We start from the raw sequence: 12,963 nt of genomic DNA on the forward strand, positions 1-12,963 counted from the left end.
TAACCATGTTGCTGAAGGTTTGGTCATAACTAATGAGAGCAATAAACTCAAATGCTGGGCACAAGAGAAAAGGGTCCTTGCAGACCTTGTGAGAATTAACCTCAACAGCCAGGTGTCATTGGTATATTTGCCAATAATGAATGCACCTCAGGTAAGTGAGGTAAATACTTCTGCAACTCCTACTTCTTCCAACCCCATTGTTTCTTTGCCTTCTAGTGTGGCAATGGAATCTGTGTCTTTGTCCCAACAGATTCCTACCAAAGCCACCAAAACTAAAATTCCAAAACACAAGTCAAAGAAAACCACCTATGTTGTTTCTCAAAAGACAACAGTTGTAACAACTACCATAAACCCTGAAGGGAGTGAACAGGGTGTGAGTGGTGAGCGGAGGAGTGAACATCAAGAAACTCCCCAAGATAAGGTGGGAGAGGTGAGTGGTACCCTAGCCAGCCAAGCCACAGTTTCTCAAAAGACTGTGGTGGTTCAAAAAGATTCAAACACATCCCTAGTTGCATCCTCCCAAAAGGATGCAGCTATTGAAAATAGTCCCCAACCAGGGACACAGAACAAAAGAGGGAGGGACACTGAAACCACACATTCACCTATCAAAGCCTTTTCAAGAAGAAAGAAGGTTAAAACCCTAGTTTCAATACAAGGGGCACACACTGCACAGATACATCCACCTGTATCTTTGCCTTCTGAAATTCAGCTTGATGTGGCTCCAGCAAATGTGGAGTCACAACCCCATTCTCTCATAATAGACACACATCAATCACCAAATTCTCCGTCACCATCTTTGGATGTGGATATGATATTCACATCAATTCCTGATTCTCCCTCTTTAAAGCTCAGGGAGGAGCCCCCCTCAAATCCTGGTGATCATCATCTTTTAGATGATTTGTTAGATCATCAGCCAATTCTTTCAGACTTAGTTGAAGAATCTGTGTCACCTCACTTAAAATCAATTCACACAGATTTAACAATTATGTCACTTTCAATATCTACATCTTTTTCTTCTTCAACGGATATCTCTCATCCGTTGACAAGTGGTTGTTCTTCGACGGATAAGCTTAACAGCAGTTATCCGTTGATATCATCAGTTCCTACTTCAACGGATACTCCCTATCCGTTGATGGTCTCTACACATATAACTGAATCTATTCCAAGTGTAGAAGACATGGTTACTGTACAATCACTTTTAGGATTGAGGGAAGGGAGTGATAATTTGAGTGAGAGGCTGGGTTGCTCCCAGGCAAAAGAAGAGGTTGAGAGTCAAAATATGCATGCTATTTCTTCCAGCATGGCAAAATTGAGTAAGAGGAGTACCACCTTAGCAGGTGAGGGGGAGGGTGTGAGGGTGTGTGTGAGCCAGGGGGAGCCCCTGATGCAAGAATATAGAGAAAATGAGAGAAAAGCAGGTACAGAAGCTATAAGGGTGGATCCAGCCATTGCTAGTGAGTCAATGATTTTGGATGATGCTGAAAAGGGAAGACAATTTCAGCAACATTACAAAGCTGAAATTGATAACATTTCCTTGGATGCTGACACTTTTACTAATCCTGTTTCAGCCTATCAACTGTTGGCTGCTCAGGGCAATGTGGAGGCAGAGCAGACTTTGAACATAGTGCACACTTCAGAATCTCTTCAAAGAGATAAAGCTGTTGTTAATAGGATGCCTTCTCAAGCTGGTGAGCCATCTGAAGAATTTGAAGTAAATTCTAATGATGATGACTCTATTTCTTTGGATGGGAGCATGAACTTAGGGGGAGATGCAGGCCCAAGTTCTGTTCCAAATTTACCTGAATGGGCATGGACAAAGAAATCTACACCAGGACAGTTTGGTGTAGCTTTGGTCAAGCAGGTTATGGCTATTCAAAAGGCCCTTCAGGACACTTCAGATGCTGGTACCAAGGCTATTCTTCAAGCTCATCTAGACTCTCTGCATCTCCTGCAGTTGCAGCACATCAGACAGAATTTGAGTGTGGATGAACTCAAAAAGGATATTGCTGATCTGAAATCCTACAATTTTGAGAAGTTGGATTCAGTCATGCCTTATGGTACAATGCAAGATTTGTTGCTGAGATTGAGAAGAGAATCTGATACTGACAAGAGGCTGGCCAAGTTGGAAAACAGATTTCAAGTCATTGAAGACTCTGTGGTCACCATTCTTCAAAATCAACAATCTCAGACAAATTTACTATTGCAGCTGGCAAAAGCACAAGGCTTGACCCCTATCCTTGATGATAACAAAAAGGTGGAGAATAAAGGGGAAGGGGAAGGAGAGTCATCAACAAAAGTTCAAATATCTAAAGTGCTAGTTTCTAGTTTCTGCCATCACCACTTCTCTAACACTTCAAATCAAAGGAAAGCTTGATGAAATTGATCTAATCCAGATAGCAACAGCTGAGATGAAAGTCAAAGAGCAAAGGAGGAGATTTGATGAAAGGATGCAACAAATTTTTGGTTCTACAACTTCAAAATCACAATCTGTGAAACATAGCACAAAGGTGGAGCCAATCATTATGGAGCTCAAGCCAGTAAGGAGGAATAAGGTTGGAGAGACTTCTTCCAAGAATCTGAAACCTATGGTTCTCAAGCCCAACAACATATCCAATAAGGAATCTACAAATAACCCTCTAAGCCTTGCTCAGTTAAAAGGAGTGGATTTTCCTCTTCCAAAGCCTGATGAAGACAAGGTTTTGGGTGGTAATATCATGAAGCGCAACGAGACCAAGGATGTGGTTGAAAGAATGAACATGGCTATTATCTTTGAAGGGAAAGAGTATCTGTGTGATACAAGGACATCCCAAATTTTCAATAGCCAAGAGGGAAGAAGCCATAAGGTTGAAGGAAGAAGCTAAAAAGCTAAAGGCTGACAAAAGAGCACAAGCAAAGCTTGAAAAACAGCTAAAGTCAAGTCAAGTTGAAGAAAAGAAAGAAATTGAAGACAAGGGTGAAGATGTAGGTATGGGGGACATGCTTAGTGATGATGTGGAAGAAAGAAGTAAGGAAAGAAAGGAATGGCAGAAAGGGAACAGAAAGAAGGCCAATGCAAAAAGGAAGTTTGTAGATAAAACTGAAGAAACCCAATCAAAATCCAAACCACTACCTTCTATTCCTCAACCCATTGTGCCTGACCCCTTCATAAACATCCATAGTGAAACAATCAGTCCTAAGGAGGAACCAATTGATTGGGACATAATCAAATTGCCCACTTTCTTAATCACTTCTCACCATCAAAGAAACAGAAAAGAAAAATCAAATCAACACCTCCTCTAACCTCAATCAAATTCACTCAGAAGCCTAAGCCTAAGCCACAAGCCTCAAAGGATGATTATGTTCACATTTGTGACATAAAGGAATTTACAGACATTGAACTCTATCCGGATGAGCTGGAGGAAGTAAGGGGAATAAACGCCTATAGACAGCTTCCAGAAAGACTAGTGTTCAAATATAAAGGAAGTGGGGAAGGGACTTGGCCTCTTTACAGAATTCTGAATGAAGGCTATTCTACCTTGGTTAGAGTCTACTCAGCTATAAAAAGGGATTCTGGCTTTACCAGGACTACCAAAACTGAGATTCTCAACAAATTTCCAGCATAAGGAAAACTTGGTGGGAGCCCAATGCCTTGCCTAGAACATTACTCATCCCAGAGAGAGGAATTACAGTTCATAAATTACCTCATTGGTTGATAGAGTTCAGAGATAATAAAGGAGTCTGAAGATTTTTCAGACTTGAAGATCAGTACAAGATTTCCAGTAATGAAACTCTCAAGGATATGCAATCTAAGTTGGACATCAATGAAAAAGATGAAGCTGAATTCTACAGACAACTCCAACTCCAAATAGAGGAAAATGACAGGAGGCTAGGGAAGAAAATAAGGGATCAAAGGAAAAGAAATTAATCTACTCAGACTAAAGGAGCACCCTTGGAAACAATGTAATTCTTCAATTCTATCTCAGTATACACATTTTTGCAGCACTTTTGAATTTCTACTTTATTTCAGTTCATATGTTTGATAAGTGTTTTGTTATCATCAAGTTAAACCCAAATTTATGCCTACAGTTCTAGTAGACAAAAATAGGGGGATATTGTTAGGAATATGTGTATTAGGTTGATGATAAGTCAAACAAAACACTTAAGTAGAAATCTAGTGTTTGTAGCCTCAACGGATAAGACCATTTTGGCTATCCGTTGAAGGAGTAGCTTTACTTAGAAATAAGTTTAGTATTGTAGCACATTTCATTCTCTGTATTTAAGTTGTAATTCTTAGATGTTGTGGGAAATTATCAGTCATGTTGACTACTAGTGGATATGCAAATAGGAGGGCTAATTGTAAATATTTCATGCCTTGTAATTTTGTATAAGTGAAGTAGTATCAACTGATATTAAAGGCCTTCAACGGATGAGAAACAAAGCTTCAACGGATGTCTCTAAAAGCTTCAACGGATAACATCCATCAACGGATGAGTACTTCAATGGATAAAGCTTCAACTGCTAATGCATCAACAGATAAAGCTTCAATGGATAAAGCATCAATGGATGAAAGCTTCAACGGATGCTTAGTTCAATAGCAGTTGATAGTGACAATTCATAAGCTGACAGAGGCACATGGGTTGACAGAGACAAACTGGAATGTGGCAGCCTCTAGGAGGAATCAAGAAAATGTAGCATTTCCATTCTGGTGCAAACAAGGAAGTATTCAAAGATTCACAGCTAAACCTAAATTGCATTGGATAGAGAAATGAAGAAGAAACATGTGAAGAATCTTTTAATTGTATTTTACAGTTTTGTCTTCACTTGTAAACTTGGTGATATATAAACCAAGTAGCAGCTAGTAATTAGATGGTGAATTTTTTAGAGCTGTTTAGAAAAATCCAGAGAGAAAATCATCTAGTTTGTACTAGGACGCAGCTGTGATTTAATTCTTTGAATCACAGATTTTCTGAAATAACACATCTCTGGTGGAATAACAAATCCACCAAAAAGTTTTTAAGTTCTTTGTGTTCTTTACATTTGTGTTTGAATATATATATGTCTGTATTAGCTTCAAGCAATTCACACACATTTATTCATTAAAACACTTAGCCTTAGAAACTGCTCAAAACTTGAAAAAGTTTTGAGATTTACATTCAACCCCCCTTCTGTAAATCTCATTGTTAGTCCACTGGGAATAACAAGCAAAAACAATATCCAAAAGTTCTTTCTCCGTAGTAGTATAATTCAGTTGAGCACCATTTAGGGTCTTACTAGCGTAGTAGACCACATGAAATATGTTGTTCTTCCTCTGCCGAAGAACTGCTCCAACTGCATAGTCACTTGCATCGCACATCAACTCAAAAGGTTCATTCCAATCAGCCGCAGTTATGACCGGTGCCGTGATTAAACTCTTCTTCAATGTCTCAAAAGTTGCAAGGCACTCGTCATCAAACTTGAAAGGAACATCTTTCTCTAGCAAACTGCACAATAGCTTTGAAATTTTTGAGAAGTCTTTGATGAAATGCCTGTAGAAACCCGCATGACCAAGAAAACTGTCAATTCCCTTAACAGAAATGGGAGGAGGAAGATTCTCAATGACCCCCACCTTGGCCTTTTCCACCTCTAGACCTTTACTAGAAACCTTGTGCCCGAGAATAATGCCCTGACGCACCATAAAGTGACATTTCTCCCAATTGAGAACCAGCTTGGTCTCCACGCACCTCTTAAGAATGTGTCCAAGATTTTGCAAGCATTCATCAAAAGAATTTCCAAAGACTGAGAAGTCATCCATTAACACCTCCATATTATGGCCAATCATATATGAAAAGATGGCCATCATGCATCACTAAAATGTGGCTGGTGCACCACACAGACCAAAAGAAACTCGTCTGAAAGCGAAAGTACCAAATGGACAAGTGAAGGTAGTTTTCTCCCAATCTTCTGGAGTGATACAAATCTGATTGTAACCTTAATAACCATCCAGAAGATAATAGTACTCATGACCGGCCAACCTGTCAAGCATCTGATCAATGAAGGGCAAAGGGAAGTGATCCTTTCTAGTGGCTTTGTTCAGCTTCCTGTAGTCCATGCAAACTTTCCACCCCGTGACTGTTCTAGTAGGAATAAGCTCATTCTTCTCATTTACTACCACATTAATACCATATTTTTTTGGCATACATTGAACCGGGCTTACCCATGAACTATCAGAAATAGGGTAGATGATCCCTGCATCTAGCCACTTTAGAATTTCCATCTTCACTACCTCCTTCATGATTGGATTGAGTCTTCTTTGCTGCTCGACTGTAGGCTTGCTACCTTCCTCTAGCAGAATTTTATGCATGCAATAAGAAGGGCTGATTCCCTTGATATCTGCTATAGTCCATCCAATTGCCGATTCGAACTCTCTCAGAATCCTCAAACGCTTTTCCTCATCACTGCCTGAAAGGTCAGATGTAATAATAACAGGCAGAGTAGATGCATCACCTAAAAACGCAAACCTCAAATGTTCAGGTAAAGGCTTAAACTCAAGAGTGGGGGCTTCCTCAATAGATGGCTTGAGGTGTTTAGGAGCTTTGTTCAATTCCTTCATCCAAGAGATTCAAAAGGCATATCTATCTTCCTCTTCCACGGAGAAGCATTCAAATACTGTAATTGTTCTTCACCTTCATCATCTTCACTATCTGAATTCCCCAACAAGGCTTTTTCTAAGTCATCGAACCTTAGCAATTGATCAAGTTCCGATGTGACCACCGAATCGACCAACTCCACTTTTAAACACTCCTTATTATCAGTAGGAAAATTCATAGCATTGAACACATTAAAAGTCACATCCTGATCCAGAACTCGCATTGTGAGCTCACCCTTCTGCACATCTATCAAGGTTCGGCCAGTCGCCAAGAAAGGTCTCCCCAAGATTATGGGAATCTTCTTATCCTCCTCGAAATCAAGAATTACGAAATGAACAGGGAAGATGAGTTTATCAACCTTGACCAAGACATCCTCCACAATACCTCGTGGATATGTAATAGAACGGTCGACCAACTGCAAGGTCATATAAGTCAGTTTTGGATCAGGCAAGTCCAACTGCTTGAAGATTGACAAAGGCATCAGATTGATGCTAGCTCCCAAGCCACATAAGCATCTGTCAAAAGACACTTTTCCAATAGTACACGGAATAGTGAAGCTTTCTAGATCCTTAAGCTTCAGAGGCAACTTCTGTTACAGCACAGCACTGCATTCCTCTGTGAGAGCGACTATCTCTAAATCATCTAGCTTTACCTTTCGAGAGAGAATACCTTTCATAAACTTTGCATAACTAGGCATCTGCTCAAGAGCCTCAGCATAAGGTATGTTGATATGAAGTTTCTTGAACACCTCCAGAAACTTCTCAAATTGCTTGTCCAGCTTTTTTTTCTGTAGCCGCCTGGGAAAAGGCGGTGGAGGATAGATCTGCTTCTCCCCTGTATTACCCTCAAGAGGAGTGTGCTCAACAGTAGTCTTCCTTGGTTCCACTACTACTTCCTGCTGCTCTACTTCTTTCTCAGCCTCAACTTCTTCAGTCAACACTTGATTTTATTCGGGATTCACAACCTTTCCAAACCTTAAAGTGATTGTCTTTACCTGTTCCTTAGCTTCCCTATTTCCTGGCACTTCAGTGTCACTGGGTAGTGTACCAGGCTGATGATTTAGCAAGGCATTGGCAATTCGCCCAATTTGATTTTCCAAGGTCTTGATAGAAAAAGCTTGACTTTTGCACATAAGCTTTAACTCTTCTAATTTAAATTTTTCATTAGCTTGTTGTAGCTGGAGTTGTTGTCTTGGTGCATACTGCGGTTGCTGAAAACCAGGGGGTTGTACTGCTTAGCTGGATACTGCTGATAAGGCTGCTGAACCGCATTCTGAGTATTGCTCCAACTGAAATTAGGATGATTACGGTTGTTAGGATGATAGGTAGCTGGCACTGGTTGCTGTGATCGCTGGAAGTTGCTCTCAAACTGAGCTGATTCACTAGAAATTGCGCACTGGTCAGTGTCGTGGGCACCAGCACAAAGTTCACAGACACTAGCGATTTGATTAACTCCATAATTAGCCAAAGTGTCCACCTTCATCGTTAAAGCCTTAAGTTGGGCAGCGATAGCAGTTGCTGTGTCCAACTCCAGAATTCCTGTGACTTTTCCCTAAGTCGGCCTCTGGGAAGGATTCTGGTACTCATTAGCAGCCATCAGTTCAATAAGTTCATAAGCTTCATTATAGCTTTTAGCCCACAAGGCTCCTCCTGATGCTACATCAAGCATGGGTCTAGAAGTAGCACCCATTCCATTGTAGAAACAGTTAATAATCATCTAATCAGGCATGCCATGGTGTGGGCACTTCCTTAGCATCTCCTTATATCGATCCCAAGCCTCACACAGAGATTCTCCAGTTTGCTGAGCAAACTGAGTAAGAGCATTCCTGATTGCAGCAGTCTTCGCCATAGGTAAAAATTTAGTAAGAAACTTTTGCGCAAGATCCTCTCAAGTGGTGATAGATCCTGCTGGTAAAGAGTGTAACCAGCACTTAGCTTTGTCCCTTAGAGAGGATAGAAAGAGGCATAACTTGATAGCATCTTCAATCACATCATTGAACTTGAACGTGTCGCAGATCTCGATGAAATCCCTGATGTGCATGTTGGGGTCTTCAGTAGGAGAACCCCCAAACTGAACTGAGTTCTATATCATCAGAATCGTGCTTGACTTGATCTCAAAAGTGTTAGCCCTGATGGCTGGCCTGATGATGCTTGATTGAATGTCATTAATCTTAGGCTGAGAATAGTCCATCAAAGCCTTCGGATTTTCCGCTTGATTACACATCACTACAAAAGCTGGTTCTTCAACTTTCTCTTCTTCTTCTACCTTCTTTTCTTCCTCAAAAACTTCCTTACGAACTACCACAAGTTCTTCCTCGGCTATATCCAGTGTTCTCTTACGAGTACGTGAACGTGTATGCATACACCCTCGCTAGAGTACCTAAAATAAAATAAGGAACAAATAAGTGACAATGTCCGAGTCAATGAACTTTAACGACCACTGATGGAAAGTACATAAACTATAAATTAACACTGTAGTCCCCGGCAGCGGCACCAAAAACTTGTTAGTCACTAAACACGCGCTAATATTACACACGAGTATACGAGTTCTCAAGTAGTATAGAATATTTTCTAGTTTGTTCCCACATAGACTGTATTGGTTAACTAATTAATTCACATACTTAAATGTATGGTTATTATTCAATGCTAATACGATAACGAATTGAGGTTGTTTATAACTAAGAATTACGCTAACAATTATAACTAAGAGAATAAGATTGATTAAATTAATATATATGACAAACATGGGATTCTAACTTTATTAAATACTTCATTCAATAGCCTTATTGTTCTCAACTTTAGCATGCAATGGTGATGACACTAATTAGACAACACGAAACTCAAAACGCCAACTTTCGTTGCACGAGTTCCATACTACCAGACATCCACAAAAGAGATAGAAGCTGAATAGAAACTAAATATATTGAGACCCTATATGTCTATAGAATTTGACAACATAACGATTTAAACACAAGTTATCTATCTTGATTACACAGGACAAGTAAGATGAGTAAAATTACCTACGAATCATGCATAACAATAACACATGAACCTATGCTATCATGGCAAGTTCTAAATCCTTAAGTTCGCTGTCAATTCATTAAGAATTAACACACTATCTTATAAGTTCGCGACGCTCATAAGACGAATACGCACAACCAATACTAGGATATCAATTAATCACCACATACTAAGGTATCAAACCAATTTAACTAAAGAAATCTATAAATAAATCCGCTAGAACCCCATGCCATGATAACGATTAGCCCATGATCGGACTCATCATCAACGTGGGTTCCGATGAAAGCATGGTATAAAAAACAGAGTATAACACAAGAGTATAGGTTCAACAAAACAAGAAACGAGCATCCAAAATTACAACAAAAAAAGATTCACAAGAATAAACTAGATCGTCTTCGCCTTAGTTGATTCGTGCTATAGGTCTCTTGTCATCTTCTCCTTAGCTCTGAAGTGTCTCTCGCTTGATATCTTATTAAAAACGACCTAGAGTTGTTTATATAGTAGCCCTGATCAACATAAAACCCCAGAAAATCAGTCTTCTATTCAAAACTGGAATTCTGAAACCCGACCTGGCGTGGCCGCGCGCTTGATCAGCGCGGGCACGCTGGCTCTCTGAAGTTCTAGCGCGGCCGCGCACTTGATCAGCACGGGTGCGCTTGGCTTCTTCCAAAACTGACTTCTTTTTTTCCTACAGATTCGAGCCGGTCTTCGCGAGCTTTTATTCCAACACCACCTTGACTCCAAATTAGCACCAAAATAATGCTAATTCACCTAATTCAAAGATTAATGCCTGAAAGGCAAAAACACTAGAAAACATGTTAAAACACTTAACAACTTGAGTAAAAATGCATCAATTCAAAGCTTATTAAAGCATTATAAAGTGGCATAAATGCCACTGAACAGAATGAAGAAGATATTAGTACCTATACCAATATGGATTTTATTAGTCAATTAAAAAGATTTTATCATCTGCAATAAAGTTTTATTAAAGGACGTCTTGTTTCCAAATTATTTTGATAATCATACAATAAATGATTTATCAAGTAATTCTGGTTTGGATAAAATGTGAGATACCGTTTTAATTCAGTTTTTGATTGATGTTGACACTTAGGTTGTTGTTAAATATCAAAAGTGGTATTAATATAGATGATTGATGTTTACTTCAGAAAGGGATGTTGTGAGTATCAAAGTTCGTATTGATATCTAATTTGATATGACATCAAAATGAGTATTAATGTCAAGAGTTCGGTTTTGAATGAGCTATGAGAATGAAGAACGGAAATAGGAAAGGAAGTGGAATCAAAAGGGTGATAAAGAAACTCTATAAGATTCCAGGATATAGGTAAGATATGGGTAATATGAAAGACAGAAGTAAGGTGAAAAATTTAGGAAACATTTGTAAATTGAGATAGGGAATGCACCCCAGGAGTACGATCAAGTACCGAGGACTAATAGAAAATAGCTAGTGACCAGACGTTAAGAGAAAATAGGGGAAAACATGTAAATAAATGTTATACCTACCCAAGAATTAAGGTGGGACATCAAAGGCTAGATGGATACATTTTGCCAGAAAACGTCGTAGTGAAATAACTTGAGAACCAAAGGTGAGAAAAGCGTAAATTAAATTATTATTGATAGGTTATCCAAACCCAGTCTTGCTCTTTTATTAGTAAGAAGTTTGTCAAATAAGTGGGTTAGTTGCTACCTGAAGAAAAAAAATGGTGGTACGTCATCAGATCCAGAAATTAATTGTAAATGATCAATATTGTCTGATTTGATAGGAGTATTCAGAATACGATGAATTATATCGAACCAGAATAGTATATACCACTCCTAGATGAATGGGGCATTAAGTAAGACAAAACTAAAAGATAGGAATTTGGCTAAACATCGACAACTCAAAGGATTCAAGCTACTCCGAGAATATGATACAAGACCTAGAAAGCAAAGAAGACTTTCTGATAGTATGGCACAAAGAAAGAATAAACATTATATGTGACTAGACGTCACAGAAGAGCATTGCAGTCAGTTCGTATGAGATCTCCCTAAAACCAAAATAAATGATAATATCGGTTAGATTATGTCGGTGATGCCTCCAGGCTAGTGTACTTTCTTCAAAGTAGTAAGAGATGTTCGCTCGGCAAATATACTCGACTGTGATTCAAGGAAAATAAGATATGGTGATAAGTTTGTGCGGCAATCATATCCAGTCAAGACTTTCTGTAATGACCGGGAAATTTACGTTGTATAATATCATATTATGTGTATTAATATGTCAATTATGTGTGATTATCCGTTAAACCCTAATTGTTGTGTGTTATATGTATTCCGTATCATTTCTGTATTTTTAAGGTTTTTTTCAGATGTTTTGTATCGTATTCATAGGTTTCATTTTAAACGTTTTGCAACCTAAACAATGATTTTAAAGCCAGTATTTCAAATAAAATAATGGGCCTTATTTTTTATCAAGCGGCTTATACAATCGCATTATTCTGAACATCTAGATATTTTATAAATTTTCTTGTTTTACGAAAAATGACTTTTCCGGACCCCATTGGGTGTCAAAAACCCCACAAAAATCACATTTTTATTTTTATAAAATTATAGGACCTTTATTTATACCATTTCTTTGTATTTTTGCATTATTCACAATTTTTGGAAAATTTTGGTATATATATTGTATATATAAAATAATTATAAATTAAGTTTTAATACCCAAAAATTATGAAAATTAGGGCCAAATATTTTTATTAAATGTATAATTAGCCCCTTAATTTTATTTAGGAGTATTATTTTTCACCCTATAAATAGCCTAATTATCAGTTAATTATTATTAATTAATTAATAAAAATTCTGCAAATTTCTGGAAATTCTCTGAAGAACAGTTCGGGTCGGATTTCGGGTCAAGAATCAATCATTGATTTTGAACGTTTCTGAACACCAAATCGTATCATGTGAGTATCCAAATCGATCTTCTCGAGTTGTTCTTTCGGTTTCTTGTATCAAAAACATGTTTTGAGGTGTTATTTTTCGATTTTAATTTCTAGGGTTTATACCCGAATTGGTACTTTTTGATTCTGGGGTTATTTGTTGAAATTGATGTTATGAACAGCTTTATTTGATTGTTTATGATTGATTCCTGCTAATTAATTTGACTAACGATTGTTTGAATCGATAAATCGATATCTAGGGTTTATGTGTTTCTTTAATTGATCGTTTTTGATTGTACAGATATCTGAGGTATGTTAGAGTATGGGGGTTTGATTGTAGGAGTAATAAGCTTTATTTTGATATATTATTTGTAATTTTTCATGTACGGAATCGTGATTTTGAGTTTT

At 38.2% G+C, this 12,963-nt stretch overlaps 1 non-coding gene across 1 annotated transcript; it reads left to right on the forward strand.

Annotated features, from left to right (window-relative positions):
* The first annotated feature begins 8,331 nt into the window (after positions 1–8,331).
* LOC141688175 (small nucleolar RNA R71) lies at positions 8,332–8,438 on the forward strand. The gene has a single exon (XR_012561636.1). It is a non-coding gene; the product is annotated as a small nucleolar RNA R71 (small nucleolar RNA).
* Positions 8,439–12,963: the final 4,525 nt, after the last annotated feature.

The sequence above is a fragment of the Apium graveolens genome, chromosome 9, assembly GCF_009905375.1.
Source record: "Apium graveolens cultivar Ventura chromosome 9, ASM990537v1, whole genome shotgun sequence".
In the NCBI taxonomy this organism is placed as follows: domain Eukaryota; kingdom Viridiplantae; phylum Streptophyta; class Magnoliopsida; order Apiales; family Apiaceae; genus Apium; species Apium graveolens.